Source organism: Phoca vitulina, unplaced genomic scaffold (assembly GCF_004348235.1).
Source record: "Phoca vitulina isolate PV1807 unplaced genomic scaffold, GSC_HSeal_1.0 scaffold8, whole genome shotgun sequence".
Taxonomy (NCBI): domain Eukaryota; kingdom Metazoa; phylum Chordata; class Mammalia; order Carnivora; family Phocidae; genus Phoca; species Phoca vitulina.
Genome location: NW_022589711.1, coordinates 329183 through 347936, shown reverse-complemented (window position 1 = coordinate 347936; position 18754 = coordinate 329183). Strand labels below are relative to the sequence as shown.

The window sequence follows — 18754 nt, the reverse complement described above, 5'->3', positions numbered from 1 at the left end:
TTTGTTTTTTGGGTGTTGAGTTTGAGAAGTTCTTTATAGATCTTGGATACCAGCCCTTTATCTGTAGTGTCATTTGCAAATATCTTCTCCCCTTCCGTGGGTTGTCTCTTTGTTCTGTTGAATGTTTCCTTTATCTTAATAAAGTCCTGGAAGTTCATTTTCGCTTTTATTTCCCTTGCTTTTGGAGATGTGGTTTGAAAGAAGTTGCTGTGGCCATACCACCTGCAAGCATATGTCTAAGACACTTATACTGGTTCACTGAAAACACACTTTATAGAACCTTCTTTATTCATTCATGCATTCATCTGTTTATTCAATAATTATTTCACAATTGTTACTCACTATATAGTAGAGACTTGAAATATAAAAATAAGACATAGCCTTTTATATATGACATACACGGAAAGATAAACAGAGAGGCAGATAGCTAGGTATTTAAAAAACTGATGGATAGTTACTACAGTATGTTAGATATCATACAATATATGTAAGAATGTGGGAATTAACAGGAAATTCTTTTTTTTAAAGATTTATTTATTTATTTTAGAGAGAGAGAGAACAGGGGGATGGGCAGAGGGAGTGAAAGAGAATGAAAGCAGACTCCCCCCTGAGTGCAGAGCCTGACATGGGGCTTGATCTCAGGACCCTGAGATCATGACCTGAGTTGAAATCAAGAGATGGCCACTTAACTGACTGAGGCATGCAGGTGCCCTGCAAATTCTTTTAACAAAGAGAATGGTGATCTATTCTAACATTCATCCTATATTCATAGCATCAGGGAATCCAACTCAGAAATACATTTTAAAGTGGGACTTGAGACATTCCACTTATGGTTAGGTTACAGAAGGCCATGGATAACCTTCACTCATATAGAAACAATAAGAAATCACAATATCATAAAAAGAAATCATACTTCCTGTTACAGCCACAGAACAGGGAGCCTGATGTGGGGCTCGATCCCAGGACCTTGAGATCATGACCTGAGCCAAAGGCCGACGCTTAAAGACTGAGCCACCCAGGCACCCCAAAATTGTATTTTTAGACAAGAGGGAGAAAGTTGCAAATGTTTTTCCAAAATTCTGTCTGATCATAACTTTAAATCAGTTATCATCATCTATCCTAACAGATGTGGGGATGGGGAGGTATAGAAGCAAAGACTTGAAAACAATGATAATCTTATCCATGCACTCCTTTAGAATAATTTTTCTAAATGTTTTCAATCATAAATATACTTAAGCATGATATCTGTGTACAGGTAATCAAGAGATGATTATTTCTCTATTTGATATATCCATAAATGAAGTATTCACACATATTTTAGGAAAAATTACTTGAAAGCCTTGGGAATATTTTTCTGCTCACTCTTGCAATTAAATATGCAAAACTTGTTTCTCTTGGTCTCTAGGATTCTTTACTCTTTGCCATTTTGTGACATTTTGAAAATAGTATACCAAATAGAAAAGGCATGATCTGCCCTTTAGAAAACAATGGCAGAAAATGCTTATTTTTTCAGGGCTGAACGAATGACTTGAAATGGGTGAAACCTGTTCTAAGAGAAGGCAATGTATCATAAGTCACAAAACACTAATCTAATTGGTTTTGGGATGGTTCGTTTTTACTGATTTTTTTTCATAAATGCTATTTTTTTCCTAGAATATGGTAACTTTTTCATGCAAAATTCTTAAGTAATCTGTACATTACTTGGAACTAATGCAGGGTCCTATCTTTGTTTCAGAGTGCGAGCATGTGACTGGCCTCTGCAGTGAAAAAGGAATTTTAACTAGCCTCTCCCTTTACATTTTTTTTTTTTTTTTAATGGATCAGTTATTTAATTACGTTCTTTGTAAGAAATTTAGAACACCAATTTGTGAGGGTAAACTCCATTTGTGAGAGAAAACACAGAGCGGAGGTAGTCCTGAAGCTGAGGAACAGCTTTGATTTTTGGCAGAATTTGCGAGTCCACAGCTTTCTGATCAACCTTGCGCTGCTTTGTAATCTCGTATTTCTCTTTCTCGGTGCGAAGATCTCACCCTCCTGGTGTCTGGGCTTGCACAGCTTCTTCTTCTTGAAGTAAGCATCAGTGAGATGTTTGGGGATTTTCACACTGCTGATACCAATTTTGGTAGAAGTAGTAATGACGAATTTCTCGTGTGTTCTACACAGAGGAGCTCGATTGAGGGACAGAGGTCCGGTCACAAGTAGCAAGCCACTGCTCAGTTGCTTCGGGAAAACTACCCTCTTGCCTCTGCGGCGACCAGCGAGGATGATCAAAATGGTCCTGGGAGTGATACTAGCTCGCAGCTTTCTCACGTGCTGACTGAAAGGATTTTTGCCGGGGCTCAACAGCTTTCGAGGCACATCTTCAGTAGGGTAATAACCTAGGCATTTTGCAAAGTTTAACCACTCGGGTACCACCATTCTTGTCACCACCAACTGGTTTTGTGACAGTAGCAAGAACTTTCTCCTTCTTTTTCTTTTCAACCCTGGATTTAGCTGCCTCTTGTACATGGCCTTTCTGGAATACATAGCCGATCGGGAATATCTGCCAATTCCTCTGACAAGTACAGGGTTTCGGCTGCAGTGGGGCTTCCCCTTCTTTGGCGTTTTAGCCTTGGGGTTACCCTTCTTAGCCTTGCCACCGGCATCAGCCTTCTTAGCTTCAGGTTTCTTCTCCTTAGTATCCGGCTTCTCAGCTTTTTCACCTGCCATCTTGCAAGATGGGAAAGAGCTCCCTTTACATTTTGAAAGAAATAATCTTCGGTAAGTATGTGATAGTTCAGGAAACAGAAATTCACAAGGGACTTATTTGGATTTAGAGTAACCGTTGGGTTTATTTTGACCTTATTTCTCCTTTATACAATGTGGATCTAAGTGTTAAGTATTCAATGGGCTGACCAACTGCAACATAACTGATTGTTGAATTAAGATAAAATGAGATGATGTATGTAAAACACTCAGATGTAGATGTTCTTTTTATTATTATCACAGCTTCCACATTTTGGAAAACAACCTGGTCAGTGTCAATACCAATTACAGTGATAGTTGATTCAATCTCCTACCTGCTCAATTGTAATGTTCAGACCATAATCCAATTTACTTCGAGATGTTGTTGTAATAATAAATTGCAGGTTTAGATATGAAAATACTTAGAATATATTCAGCACTTGTCACATACTATATTTTTGTTCATTTCCTAGTACCCTGAAGTTGGATTACTTAGTATGTACCTAGATGTTAGAGTCAATGAAACAGTATATTTCTGAAACTCATGGTAATCTAATTCAAAAAGTCTTTTAAACATGAATGATTATTTAGCCATAGAATATGATTATAATTAAGGGTAAGTTGATGTTAATATATTTGTAATTCTTGTGGTCAAAAAAAAGGGTAAGTTGATATTGAATTAACATCCTGTTTTCCCAGGTTTGAGGGCAAACATCACTAATCATGATTCTAAAATTAGCTATTTGTTTCTCATTTACAGTATCCTACCATACAGAAAGTGGTCAACTTTTGCTTAAGTATAAAATACCTTGTGTGACATGCCAGTGTAATTCTCTAAGATACATTTATAACATTTTCTCTAGGCTACATTTACAACACTTTAAAAAATATGGCCTTTACTCTTTGTCATGTAATTTGAATTATATGGAAAATTGTTTTTCTTTTCTTTTTTAAAAAATTTTATTTATTTATTTGACAGAGAGAGAGAGACAGCGAGAGAGGGTACACAAGCAGGGAGAGTGGGAGAGGGAGAAGCAGGCTTCCCGCGGAGCAGGGAGCCCGATGCGGGGCTCGATCCCAGGACCCTGAGATCATGACCTGAGCTGAAGGCAGTGGCTTAACCAACTGAGCCACCCAGGCACCCCTGGAAAATTGTTTTTCTAACAGTATTCCAGATTCTGGAATTGAGGATTGTCTGTATCTCCAACATTTTCACAATTAAAATAACTATCTTAGGGGTGCCTGGGTGGCTCAGTCAGTTAAGCGACCAACTCTTGGTTTGGGCTCAGGTCCTGATCTCAAGGTCATGAGATCAAGCCCTGCATCGGACTCCGGGCTTAGCTCAGAGTCCACTTGGGACTCTCTCCCCCTCTCCTTCTGCCCCTCCCCCCTGCTCTCTCTCTCTCAAATAAATAAATAAATCTTTAAATAAATAAATACATACATAAATAAAATAACTTTATTTTGTTTAATTGGACTTCAAATGAAATGCTATCAATCTGTACCTAGTAAATTTCTCCATACCTTATTTTTTGCATGTTAGCCATTCTTGAATCAATATCCTCAAATTTGGATGAAACTGGCATTAGTCATTAATTAACATCGTACAGAGTTTTTGTCATTTACATAACACTTTCAAATGGATGAGTAAAATACTCAAAAATAATGTTTAAATATATGTTATAGTTCAAATGATATGATGAATTTGTTTGAATATCAATTTTATTAGATAGGTTGGTAAAGCATTATTATTCTATGTTATAGGTGGGTCTTGAGACACCAAATAGTTGGGGTACTTGTGTAACAATATCAAAATAATAAGTGGAAGAGTTAAGGTATATAATTCTGATTCAATGAATTTTTAAGGATATGGCATAAAATCATACTGTAATTTTGCAATACTACATTCTACCGATCTTAAAAAGCATATGTTTTTGTGACCTAAGTATTAATTTTTAGATGTATCAGCTCTAACAGAATTTAAAATAGGATGGGAACACTACCAGTGAATTTTTCACAGTAAAAAACAAGTAGCTTATTACTCAACATTGTTAATATACGTTTAATCAAGAAGACATGACCTGTGATTGTAATTGTGCACTTGAATCCAGAAAAGAGTTGAGATGTGTGATTTGATGAAAGCTGTTCAGAAACTTTTTTGTAAGAAATAACATTTATTGTATCAAAGGAATACATAAGTACTTATTATCAGAAACCCTTGCTTCTCCCCCTAGCCCTCACCCACCCTCAGGATTGTTACATCTGTAATTTTAACAATGAGTTTGAATGTCTATTTTTTAATATTTCAGATTAGCACATACCTATTCACTTTCTGCTATGAAAGGTAAGGATGCAACTAACTTAAATCTTCATTGTTTATCTCATATGTCCATACCATAGTTTGATATTTACATCATTATATGTAGTTTCCAGCTGCATGCCTTTATGATTTATATCACAATTTTGTGCAATATGTATTTATTTATGAGTTTTAGATAATGATTTGTCTTAGGAAAAGTAAAGATATTAGCCGCCATTCCTTCATGCTGTCACTCTCTTCCCTTTTTGTATAGGTTTTCATATTCACAGTTACATTCTGTTCTATAGCTATCACTGTTTTCTGGTTCTTAGCTATAGTTGATTCTAAAAAAAAACCCTGAAATTCACTTACATTATCATAACAGTGTATATATAATTCACTACATAGCTAAGGGAACATTAGTCTACTATTCCAACTCATGAACCATTCAAAAGAAAATGTTCTTAGCATAACAAATAATGATAGGCAGGTTTCAGTATTTTTGAAGTATTTTTTTATGCCATTTTGGGCTTTTTTTTTTCTTTTTTTCTTTTTCTTCAGAAGCCTATTTTTACTTTCTTAAACTTTTTTTTTTTTTTTACTTAGTATTCTAAAATTTTACTGAGGTATGTGTAGGCATGTGTTTAGAATTTATCCATTTCAGTGTTTGTTGAACAACTGCTATGACCTTCAAATCTAGGAAGTTTTCTTCAATTACTCTTTGATGACTTGTATATTTTCAATTTCATAGAACTCATTATCTAGATCACTTTATATCCCTATTTTTTCATATCTTTTTTTAAGATTTTATTTATTTATTTATTTAGAGAGAGAGTGGGGGGGTGGTCAGAGGGAGAGAGAATCTCAAACAGACTCTGCACTCAGCTTGCAGAGCCTGAAAGGCTCTATCCCAGGACCCTGAGATCATGACCTGAGCTGAAATCAAGAGTCAGACACTCAACATACTGAGCCACCCAGGTGCCCCTTTTGTTTTCATATCTTTTCTCTTATATTTGTTTATGGTTCTTATATCTAGATACTATTCTAAACATTTCAATATTTTGTAACTTCTAAAATTTCTACATGTCTGTATTTGTTTTTCTAAATATTCCTTATTTTGAGTGTATTGTCTTTCATGGCTCTGGATTTAAACTTTCAACTCAAGTTTTATTTCTGATTTTATCTATAAGCTTGGATTTGCACAAAGTATTTACTTGACTTGTGCTTGTACTTTAATTTCTGTATCAATAAAACAGATAAACCATTGCCTATCTGATAAGTTTCTTGTGAGAAATTAGTGAATGCATACACATAAAACTTCAAAAAAGTATTATGAATATAATCAACATATTTTTATAATTATAATTCCAAGGTTTCTAATAAAGAGTTTTTTTTTCTCCTATCTTTTTTATGTTTTTGTTACTACTCTTTTTTAGTTCTTTGAAATTTTATTTCCCCTGGAGTCTTATACTTAGTTTCTTATAAGAAGGCTCTTTCATCTGCCAATTTTACTTGTATTTCTCTTTATACTTAGCTGTCTATGTTTAAGAGTGCAAATTTGGGTAGCATTTGGAATGTTGCTGGTAGTGGTAAACCCTAGTGCTACTTCAATGAAGTGAAAAAGTGGATAATTACAAACATTACTGTTTTGCTTATATTGGAAAGCCATGGAATGAGACAGTAAATGAACCAAAATTCTACTTAGAGGGAACAGTCCTTTTCAGGTAGCAAATTAGTTTTCCACGACTGTGTAACAAGTGATCACAAACTCCACAGTTTAAAACAACACATTTATTAGCTTACAGGTCCACAGTACAGAAGTCTAGGCTTGACTGGGTTCTCTGCTTAGGTTCTCACAAGGCTACAATCAAGGTATAGGGAAACCCTATACCTTGAGAGACTCTATACCTCCAGAGACTCTGGTGGTAAAACCATTGATAAGTTCATTCGGTTGTTGGCAGAATCCAATTTCTTCTAACTGTAGGACTGAGGTCCTGGTTTTCGTGTTGGTTGTGAGTCAGGGACCACTTTCATGTTCTTAAGGATACCCTCAAATATTTCATCTCAGCATCACATGTGGATGTGACCCCTCTACCTTAGCAACTGAAAACCTGCCTCAATATCAATTCCCTTTCATTCTTTGAATACCTTGGAGTTACTCTGCTACCAGCTAATGAAAACTTTCTTCTCAATTTTACCGACTCAACTGGTACTTGATTAGATTAATCACACACAGATAATCTCCACATGTTAAGCCAACTGACTTGCGACTCTAAAGACATATGCAATATTCAAATAACATCCTAAATAATATTCCATGAGCACTTGAAAATAATGTGTATTCTGCTGCTGTTGGAAGGAATGTTCTCTATGTCTGTAATGTTCTGTACCGATCCATTTGATCTAATGTAGTTTGAGCCTAATGTTTCCATATTGATTTTCTGTCTGGCTGATCTATTCATTGTTAAGAGTGAGGTATTGAAGTCCCCCACTATTATTGTATCATCTATTTCTCCCTTCAGATCTGGTATTATTTGCTTAATATATTTGGGTGCTCTGATGTTGGTTGTAAATATATTTACAATTGCTTTATCCTCATAAAAATTGATCCCTTTATCATTCTTTAGTTCCTGTTATATTTTTTGACTTAAAATCTATTTTGTCAGATCTAAGCATAGCTAGCCCTGCTCTCTTTGGTTTCTATTAGCATGGGATATCTTTTCCATCTCTTCACTTTGAGCTCATGTGTGTCCTTAATGCTGAAGTGAGGCCCGTGTAGGCAGCACATTGTTGGATCTTGTTATTTTATCCATGTAGCCACTCTCTGTCTTTTGATTGGAAAATTTAACCTGTTTAGAGTTAAAGTAATTGTTGATAGATAAGGACTTACTAATGCCAACTTATTTTTGGCTGTTTTGTGGTTCCTTTTTTTTTTTTTTTTTTTTTAATTTTTTTCTTCCTTTCTGAATTGGTGATTTTCCTTAGTGGTAAGCTTTCATTCCCTTTGCCTTTTTTGTATCTACTGTAGGTTTTTGCATTGTGGCTACTGTGAGGCTTACATAAAACATATTATCGATATTAACAGTCTATTTTGAGATGATAACTTTGATTATATACAAACACTCTACTCTTTTACTAGCCACCCATATTTTATGTTTTTGATGTCACAATTTAGCCTTTTTTTGTGTTGTGTATCCATTAACAAATTATTGTAGCTCAAGTTATTTCAATATTTTTGTCCTTTAACCTTTACATAGAGTTAAATGATCTTCACCATATTAAAATATTAGAGTATTCTAAATTTGGCTATGTACATACCTTTACCAGTGTGTTTTGTACTTTGATGTTTTCTTTTTACTAACTGGTGTCATTTCATTTCAGCTGGAAAAACTTTCATTTTTTCTTGTAAGGAGGTCTAGTGATGATGAACTTTCTTAGCTTTTGTTTCTCTGGGAAAGTCTTTATTTCTCTTTCATTTCTGAAAGACAACTTTACTAAGTAAAGTAGACTTGGTCGGCAGTTTTCTTTTCTCTCAGTATTTTATTTTATTTTGTTATTATTATTTTTTAAAGATTTTATTTATTTATTTGACACAGAGAGAGAGAGGAATCACAAGTAGGCAGAGTGGCAGGGAGCGGCAGAGGGAGAAGCAGGCTCCACGCTGAGCAAGGAGCCCGATGTGGGACTCGATCCCAGGACCCTGGGATCATGACCTGAGCCGAAGGCAGACACTTAACGACTGAGCCACCCAGGTGCCCCTCTTTAAGTATTTTAAATATATCCTCTCACTCTCTCCAACCTACAAGGTATTGCTGAAAAATCTGCTGATAGTCTTATGTAGGCTCCATTGTATGTGAGGTATTTTTTCTCCTGCTGCTTTAAAAATTATCTCTTTGTCTTTGATTTTAGACAGTTCTACTATAATATGTCTCAGAGAAGATTATTTTGGTTTGAATTCTGGGGAGACTTGTACACTTTATGAACTTGATGTTCACATCTCTCCCCGGATTTGGGAACATCTCCCCAGAGATGTTCACATCTCTCCCCATTATTTCTATATATAAGCTTTATGCTCCAGAATTTCTATTTTCTTTAAGTTTTTATTTAAATTCCAGTTAGCTTGCTGTTTGGTTCTTTTATTTTTTTTATAATTTCTATGTCACTATTAAACTTCTCAATTTGGGACACCTGGGTGACTCACTGGGTTAAACGTCCAACTCTTGATTTTGGCTCAGGTCAGGATCTTAGTGTCATGGGATTGAGATCTGTAGCTGGCTCCATGCTCGGTGGGGAGTCTGCTTGAGATTCTCTCCCCCTCCCCTGCCCTCCCCCCTCTCACACTCACTCTCTCTCTCTAAAATAAATGAATAAATATTTAAAACAATAAAAAAATAAATTTCTCCTTTTGTTTGTGTATTGTTTACCTGATTTTATTGAATTGTCTCTTTTTTCTTGTAGTTTACTAAGTTTCCTTAAAACAATTATTTTGAATCACAGATTTCCATTTCTTTGTGGTCATTTCTTTGGTGACACCTGTCATGTTTCTTTAATTTTTCATGTTACTTGAAATCTTGCATTGCTGCCTTCACATTTGAAGAAGCAGTAAACTTCTCAGGTCTCTACTGATTAGACTTTGGGAGAGAAATATACTTCATCAGCCTTATTAGAGATCTTGAGGCATCTTTCCAACATTTTTATATGGATATACCTGTTCCACATTTCTTGTTCTCTCATGGAGGGAACTCTTAAGATCATATGCTTTCTCTCAATCCAGCAAAGCAGGCCAAATGCAGACAGCCTTCTGTTTGCTTGCTTTCCCTAAGGGAAGTGCTGAATACTCATCTGTTTGTGTGCTTCCAATTTGGCAGTTGGACTGACTTTCTGGGAATGGTCACTAGCAGTCTGCAAAAGCTCAGTTTCGATGTCACTGGAGGCATGCACCCATAGCTGGCCCTGCACTAAGGCTGGGGTGTGTGCGGGTGAGGCCTGTAGAGCATTGACAGTACCTAGGGGCTAATTTGGAAATCTGCAAAGGAGACCTCCCAAGGAGCTCATGGGCAGGCTTCCTGATAGGGTTCGTGACATGGGTAGTAGGGTCTATGTCACTTTGATGTCCTCCAGCCCTCCAGGAGTGCTGGCTGCTATTCTCCTAGTTGCTCCCCACCCTCCAGTCATGCAGCAAACCTCAGTTTTCTGGATTGGGAGAGAAAGAAGTGTATTTCTTTGGTGTCATTCCACACATAAAGGGAAATCCAGCATTCACTCATATATTCTCATCTATATAGAGTGGTGCTTCTATTGGAATTAAAAAAACACTTAATGTTGGGGGGCCTGGGTAGCTCAGTCAGATAAATGTCCAGCTCTTGGTTTCAGTTCAGGTCATGATCTCAGAGTCCTGGGATAGAGCCCAGTGTTGGCCTCATGCTCAGTGGGAAGTCTACTTGAGGATTCTTTCCTTCTTCCTCTGCCCCTCCTCTTGTTTGTGCATCTCATTCTCCTTAAAATAAATAAATAAATCTTTAAAAAAAAAACTTTTAAAAAAGTACTTAATGCTGGAAATATTGCATAAGTTAATGAATAAATTACAATTATTTATATGTTTATATTATATATTTATTTATTGTTACAATGATATATATTCCATTCAAATAATGTTTAGGGATTAATGCAAGGATATAGCAATGGTATTAATGTAGAGCAGTAAATAGTATTTACAAAGAAGGAGAATGGGAAAATGTGTGCAAGTGCTGTTAAGAAGAGACAGAATTCAAACATCAAATATGAATGGTAATGATTTATTACTTTATAAGTGAGATACACATGAGTTTTATTCTACAGTTTTGTGACAGTGAAAATAATGACTTTTACCACAAAAATGATCAATTATTTCCTTTTTATGCTTTGAACCTTCCAGAAGAAAGAAGAACAATATATTTAATAGCATACATTAATAACACACTCTACAACTATAATTAATGGGTGTCAAAAAACATTGTCACTGAATAAAATAGTTAAAAAGTCAAAGTTTATCTTCAGTGCACCAGAATTTTAATTTCTTTGTTATAAAAGAAAGTTTTCAGTTCAGGATCAGCTGCATTTGGAGTCTTTCTTATTCTCTTATATTCCGTATTTCCCATTTCCTCATAAAAAGTCTTCTCTGAAGTCATTTTCCTTATTAGTTGTAAGTTATCGTTATAGTTCAAATAGCTATAGTTTTCAGGAGTTGTTGGATTTGAATGGGTGTAAAAATGGTTGGTAAAACAAAAGCTTTTAAATTAGAGAAATGAAATAATTGTAGAAATTCAAGTGTCATGAAATTGCTTAGATGAAATAGAGCTGAAAGAAAGGTGACGTTTATTTTTCAATCATAAAATCAGATCCCGTAAATTGTTATACAATTCTTTTAAAATAAATATGGTCTTTTAGATAAAAGGTATTTTCTACGTATAGTCAAATAAATTCACATAGTAGATTGAATTACTGCTTATTGAGATTTTGGCTAGAATTATTCTGAATCTTGAGATCTGTTTCAAAAAAATGACATCTTTAAAATACAACATCTCAATCCATGAATGATTCCACTTCTTAAAATAATGTTTCCAATTTTCAGTGTACACATTTTCTACAGATATTGTTAGATATGTGTTTGGATATTAGATATTTTGTACTTCAGAACCATCTCCTTTGTGGAAAGGAAGGGAGATTGAATGGTGAACAGCCCTGAATCAATGTCAAGTTTTAAGAGCATAGCCATGGTAGGTGTACAACACTGAGAATGAGCAAACTCCCAGAATACACCCTACATCAATGCTGTTCAATAGAAATATACTGCAAACCACATATACGATTTTAAATGTTCCAGATGTTCACTTAAGAAATTAAAAAGCAGCAACTAAAATGAATTTTAATTATGTTTTATTTAACCAATGTGTACAAAATATTATCATTTCAACATGAAATAAATATAAAATTATTAAGTTAATTTACATACTTTACTTCATACTATGTCTTTAAAATCAATTATATATTTTATACTTAAAGTATATTTCAATTCTGATTAGCAATGTTTAAATCTCTCATTAACTCCTTTTCGCTAGTAGTCACTGTATTGGACAGCATAGTTATTTACTAGTGGAGGTCATCAGTAATTGCCCAGAGACATAATGGAGTATGATTAACAAGTATATTCTCTTTACTTTCTTCCCCGAGTGAAATTATTATTGATGTTAATCAGTCATAATTACCCAACATGTTGGGAATATGTTTGTGTTTTACAAAATTAAAATAGCATTATCTTTCTTCATTTAAAATTTGTGTAACTGCTCAATAGAAAAAAATTAAAACAATACAAAAATATGAAGACAAAGTTAAAATAAGTGAATATCCATAAACCAAAGATAACTAGTTAACTGTTGTTAATATTTTGGTTGATATCCTTTCTGATGTCACCATGTGGATAAAAATAATCTATTCATGTATTTAATTTCCAATATTACATATGTAAAATACATGAATTTATGAATATTTACATCTTTTCACATTTTTCCAAGCACAGCTTCTGGAACAGAGAACATTCTAAATGATTTAAAATAAGTGCCGTCAGTAATTTAGTGGAATGAGGTGATCTATCTAATTTCATAAACTGTTGCTCATCCCGTTAATGAAGGAAAAATGCCATTGAAATAATAAGTGCTTAAAGCAGTAAAGGACAACTTGTCAGTAAAACCCCCTCTCAGTGGATATTTCACTTGGTGTCTTGAAATGTTTGACCTTTCCCAAATCTGTCCCTATCCACATACTATCTCACTTAGATTATTGTTCCAAAAATTAATAGAAGTTAACTATATGAGAATGAAGGTTCCATGGGGGCTGTACTTCATCTTTTTTTTTTTTTTTTCTCTGTTGTATCCTCCTGTAGATATTGCTTAGGTATAGGAAGGAAATAAAAAGGGACTACATCAGAAGAAACAAGTATGCCAAAACTAAAATTACTTTTCATCAGGACACTTCCATGAATTTTCTAAAGCATTTGCAAAGCTGCAAATTTGGCAAATATTTGGCAAGCAAACTTAATGATATGAGTCTGTACTTGACTGCAGTTAAAATGCAGATACAGCTTGGATCTAACAGAATGAGATGAAGTTCCCATTTTCCTGGAAAATATAATTTGCCAAGTATAAACTTCATGTTCTATAGTGCTGCCACAGCTTTTCAGTGAATATGTCACATTAATTAAAGTGGAAAAAAAATTGTGCGACTTTGAAAAATGTTTTTCCAACTTGACTGGATAAATGCTGGAGTTAATGAGGTCAGGTGCGCCTCCAATCCCATGCAAGACTGCTGTCATCGCATCAGAGGAAAATGCTATCTACATGCTATAGGTCATGTTTCTGATCGACTATCACACAAATGCATGTCTTTGGTTACTAAGCTGACAATGAGAAGGGGAATTGATAAGGAAGCAGAATAAAAGTGTGACTTGTTTTTAAGTTGGTTACCTAGAAGTTTAGATTTATAGAAACCTCAAAACAAAACTGAACAGCCATCAAAACAAATAAGCCACTGTCACTGTCACCAACAATAAAAACACCTGTTCTGTGAATCATAATATTCTGTTAATCAGATTCTCTAATGTTCTTGTGCAATTCTGGCTACGTGATCTAGCCCTGTGCTACTCATGGTGTGGTCACTCGACTGAGTCAATTTTCAATCTGTCATCTGTTTGTGATAAAGTAAGTACAAATAGTAAGAATAAACATTTAGAACATTTTTAGTAATATAATAGTCATTTATGGCCACAGGATCCAATAATCTTTTTTAAAAAGTAGAGTCTGGGTTGTATATTTATGGGTTTTGGTTTAATTTTCCTAGTTACTTGTTTTATTGTATGCTACACATGTAGAATTAGAAATTAACATGTATAGCTCTTCCTCCAGACAGTTTGAGAAGCAATTGTCTAGGCCACTGTCTTGAGAAACTCTGTTGACAGACTAGGTCAAGACCTCAAATTTATCATGACAACAGCCTGTCAGCAGATAGGTGGTATATCTAGGAAAGGGTACAGTTGCTTAAAAGTCAGGTATGCTGGTTTAATCAATTGATTTATTCCTTAACTTCAATTTTTCACCTTGTCCCCTGATGGATTTCATGTTTGTCTCAAGCTTAATGAGAGTCTCTCATTACCTATGATATAGGCCTGTATAAGAATGTACTTGAAATGAAGCTTACGTGCATAGGTTTCAAATATTTCTTTCTTGGTCCTCTATCTACTTCATGAGGATATTTGATCGGCAAGTGAAATAATTTGGTCTACACATTTTAATGTTACAGAACTAACTATGATGACATTGATCTCATTCTTAATTCCACATTTAGAATACAGTTAGTTTGCTCATAAACATACAGTTAGAACAAAGGAAAGCGTATTTTATTTAGCAGCTATCAAGGCAATCTAGAATAGTTCCCAAATATGTCACCACAGGGCTCTCCTCTGTTAACTAGTAATTTACAGAGTGCTTACTTTTAAGAAATTATAGGGAATAAAAACATTCTTTACTATTTAAGTGTTGTATTATTCTCTAATATTGAATCACTTAAACAACAACAACAACAACAACAACAACAACAGGGGCTCCTGGGTCACTCAGTTGGTTAAGTGTCTAACTCTTAAATTCGGCTCAGGTCATGATCTCAGGGTTGTGAGATCAAGACCTACATTAGGCTTACACACTGGGCATGGAGCCTGCTTAAAATTCTCTTCCCCTCTCCCTCCACCCCTCTTTGTCTCTCTAAAAAAATTAATTAATTAATTTTAATTTAATTAAAAGACTTAGTTTGTTATCTTGTTTATTTGAGATTCCTTCATTAACCACTTATATGGTCAATAAAACAATATATATGTTTTCATAATATTAGCCATGTATTTATTCAAAAATATTTTTCAGATAACAGTGCTGGAATTAGGGATCTTATGCAAGTAAAATATTTATAACTACATATACTAGTGAAACAATCTAAAGGAGAATTTACATTTATTTTCTTTTTGATTTTCTCAGTAATGTAGATAGTCTAAATAAAAACATATAGCTTTATGCAATGGCAGTATCATAGCCAATGAGGTTTATCCTAGGCGCGATTATTGCTAATTGAAAACTAAATAAAAATATACAGATTAATATATAAACTATTTTTCAGAAACAATAATAAATTTTACTTGGTAAGATATTAATAAATAATACTTTTTATCATTTTAATCATCATCACTGTTTAGATCATAGAATGAAAATTTCCAGGTAGTCCTACTATAAAATAAATTTCATTATTAGTAACTATAACATTAATAATTTACTTGTTTTGTTTACTTTTTCAATTGCAAATTCTATCCCTGACATGGGAAAACATACTTGTTTTCTAATTCTTCTATGTTGTATATTTTGTATGATTATTCTCAATAATCAGAGTTATTTTTCTAATTAACAGACTTTTTTTAATATCTTCAGCTGTACATAATTTTTATGTTTTTAAAATTCAAAATACAGAATAATCTAAATCCCTACATTTCCTTACAGTCATCATGAACCAAGTTATATGCTAGCTATGAAAAATAAAATAATACAAATTATTAAAAAGTAGAAAAATATGAGTAGCTGATGATTTCCTAAAGTTGATAAAATTTAAAAACACTACAATTTTGATAGACCATGAGTCAGTAAACTGTAGTATGTGCATTTATCAATAAAATAAATATATTTATATATAGCATATTGGGGATCCAGTCAAAATCAAATTCTTATTTTTTCTTAGTCTAGAAAGAAACTCTCACCCACGAAAACAACATAAGTGGTTGTGAAAGGCAGTGCAAGGAAATCCTTCCTCTTATCTGTAAACTACAACAGCATTTCTTTTGAAGTTTTGACTTACAAGTTCTTCTATCTTCTGAGTATCATGGCTGTATGTATAAAATGTATGTTTTCTATTGAGCTTTATACCACAGTAGAAGATTTACATTAGAAAATATTAAAATTAATAACATTTTAAGTCTTGTAGTTCGACTTTATTAGTAGTATGATCAGTATTGGTAGTAATATCAATAATAATAGACTGGTAACAATATTGATAAAAGTATTAGTGATAGTAACAGCTAAGAACTAAGTGTTACTCTGTGACTGGGACCATCCTAAGCTTTTTCAGTTTATTATCACTTTTAATCCAAGAACAATATATAAGACACCCTATCATAGAAGAGGAAACTATAATATATTTGAAGGGATGCAGCTAGAATAAACTTCAAGGAGACTGGCAAACCCAAAGAAAAAGATCCGTACTGGCTAGATATGGTTGGCTTGGTTAAGACTGGGTAGTAAGAATATTCTGAGACTCTAGAAGGTTATGCAGATAATGAGAAACAGATCTAGTATTAGGATTCAAGTCTCATGATCAAAAGTCAATGTGTTTGGGGTCCGTGGGTGGCTGAGTTGGTTAAGCTTCTGACTCTTGATCTCAGCTCAGGTTTTGATCTCAGGATCATGCGTTCAAGTTCCATGGCTGGGCATGGAGCCTACTTAAGCAAACAAACAAGCAAACAAAGTCAATGTGTTTGAATCTTCAGTATGTTTTCAAATGGTTCTCAGAAATGGGAGTGTGTGCAGTGTTAATAGTCTTAATTCTGGAATCACATTACCTTGGTTTGAATTTTGGTCACACTGTTTTGTAATCAGTAGTATGGTATTGGGTAAATTACTTAATCCCTCTGTGCCTTAGTTTCCACATATGTAAAAATCAAGATAATAATAGGGCCTCATTGATAAAGTAGTTGTAAAAATGACATATGTTAGTAGATAGTATATATTTCAAGAGTCTCCAACCTGTGTTTGGCACAGAGTAAACATCCACAATCATTTTATTCCACAAGATTCCTCATTGTGAGGGTTGAAAGCTTTACATGGGTTTATAGTTTATATGATTGTCTGGTTTATTTAGCAGTTTGTTTTATTAGTCAAATAATCGCATTTGTTTAGACATAAATAACTAATATTCTAAGACATTTAAGTACTTTTTACCCAGATGGAAGGAATGAATATACAATCATTTCATTTTAATGCTGCTAGCAAATAAAGGTGAAATATGAGTAAAATCACAAAATGATGTGTCTAGACATTTTTATCACATTCCTCTAGCCAGATGTTATTGTGAAATTTTAGTAGCATATATATTACCTGGTATAGGTGATTCTGCAAAAAGCAGTTGTCAGTACTTGTCAAATTATCAGTTGTTACTGTGCAAAATAAAATATCCAGAATAATGAAGATGAGCTGCATAGATGGTCTCTTAAAGCAGCAGAACTGGAAACCTTACTGTGAATTTTTACCACCTGAAGTAAGTGTGTTTCTAAAATGTTGTGTATGGCATTCAGCATGAGTAAGTGAAAATGTGATGTTACAAGGTGACAGCAGCTTTGCATTCCTAATATAGCTGTCCAAAATAAACATTTTGAAATATGTTTATATAGGTGTGATCTTCCCGGAAAGAAATCACATTATTTTCTTTAGCATTCAACCAGCAAAACTGAGGCTCTGTCAGAGAAGAGAAAATCCACTGCAAATCTCAGTAATTCAGTAAAATCTATATACCATTTAAGGCAATTTATAAAATTGATTTAACCATTGTTATAAGCTGTATTTTGTCACTCGTAAAATTCATGTGTTGAAGTCCTAACGTCCATTTCTTCAGATGTGATTGTTTTTCAAGTTAGAGTCTTCATAGAAGTAATTAAGTCAAAATAAGGTCTTTGGGCATGGGCCTTAATCACATATGACTGATGCCCTATAAGAGGAAATTTGGACATGGATACGCAAAACAGAGATGATGTGAAGACAGATATTGATCATCTACAAACTAAGGACAGTGGCCTGGAACAAATCCTTCCTTCAAGGTCCTCAAAAAAAAAATTAAATAAATAAATAAATAAATAAATAAAAACAAAACAAAAACAAAAAAGCAAGCCCTTATTTACCTTGATGTTGGACTTCTTTTTTTTTTTTTTTTTTTTTTTTTTTTTTTTTTTAAAGATTTTATTTATTTATTTGACAGAGACAGACACAGCGAGAGAGGGAACACAAGCAGGGGGAGTGGGAGAGGGAGAAGCAGGCTCCCCGCGGAGCAGGGAGCCCGATGCGGGGCTCGATCCCAGGACCCGGGATCATGACCTGAGCCGAAGGCAGACGCTTAACGACTGAGCCACCCAGGCGCCACCGATGTTGGACTTCTGCCTCCCACTAGTACTCTAGAAAAATCCATTCCTGTTGTTTAAGTCACCCAGCAGACCTTTCTTTCAGCAGACCTAGCAAAATGGTACAGCCATATTAAACTTCCATTGATATTTACTTGACCATTTTCCATTTTGCCATCAAGTATGAGTTTTTTTTATCAGTCTTACAGGAAAAAAATAATTTTAGGTTCAAGATTTCAATGTATCAACTATTGTCTTTTGAGTTTCAGAAGAGGAGACTGGCCAATAATATAGAAAAATTAAAATCAGTATTGATAATCACTTTCATAAGAAGGAAAGAGTAGGAGCAGCTGTTTGAATAATAATTACCAATTTTCATATTACAACTTCCTGGAAATTGTGGATCTGGAAATATGTTTTTATTTATTTTTTTATTTTTTTAAAGATTTTATTTATTTATTTGAGAGAGAGAGAATGAGAGAGAGCACATGAGATGGGGGAGG

At 34.1% G+C, this 18754-nt stretch overlaps 2 pseudogenes; one reads left to right on the top strand and one right to left on the bottom strand.

Moving 5' to 3' along the window:
* Positions 1-1852: 1852 nt before the first annotated feature.
* Positions 1853-2709, bottom strand: LOC116633493 (annotated as a pseudogene).
* Positions 2710-15107: 12398 nt separating this feature from the next.
* LOC116634228 lies at positions 15108-15220 on the top strand (annotated as a pseudogene).
* The last annotated feature ends 3534 nt before the right edge of the window (positions 15221-18754 follow it).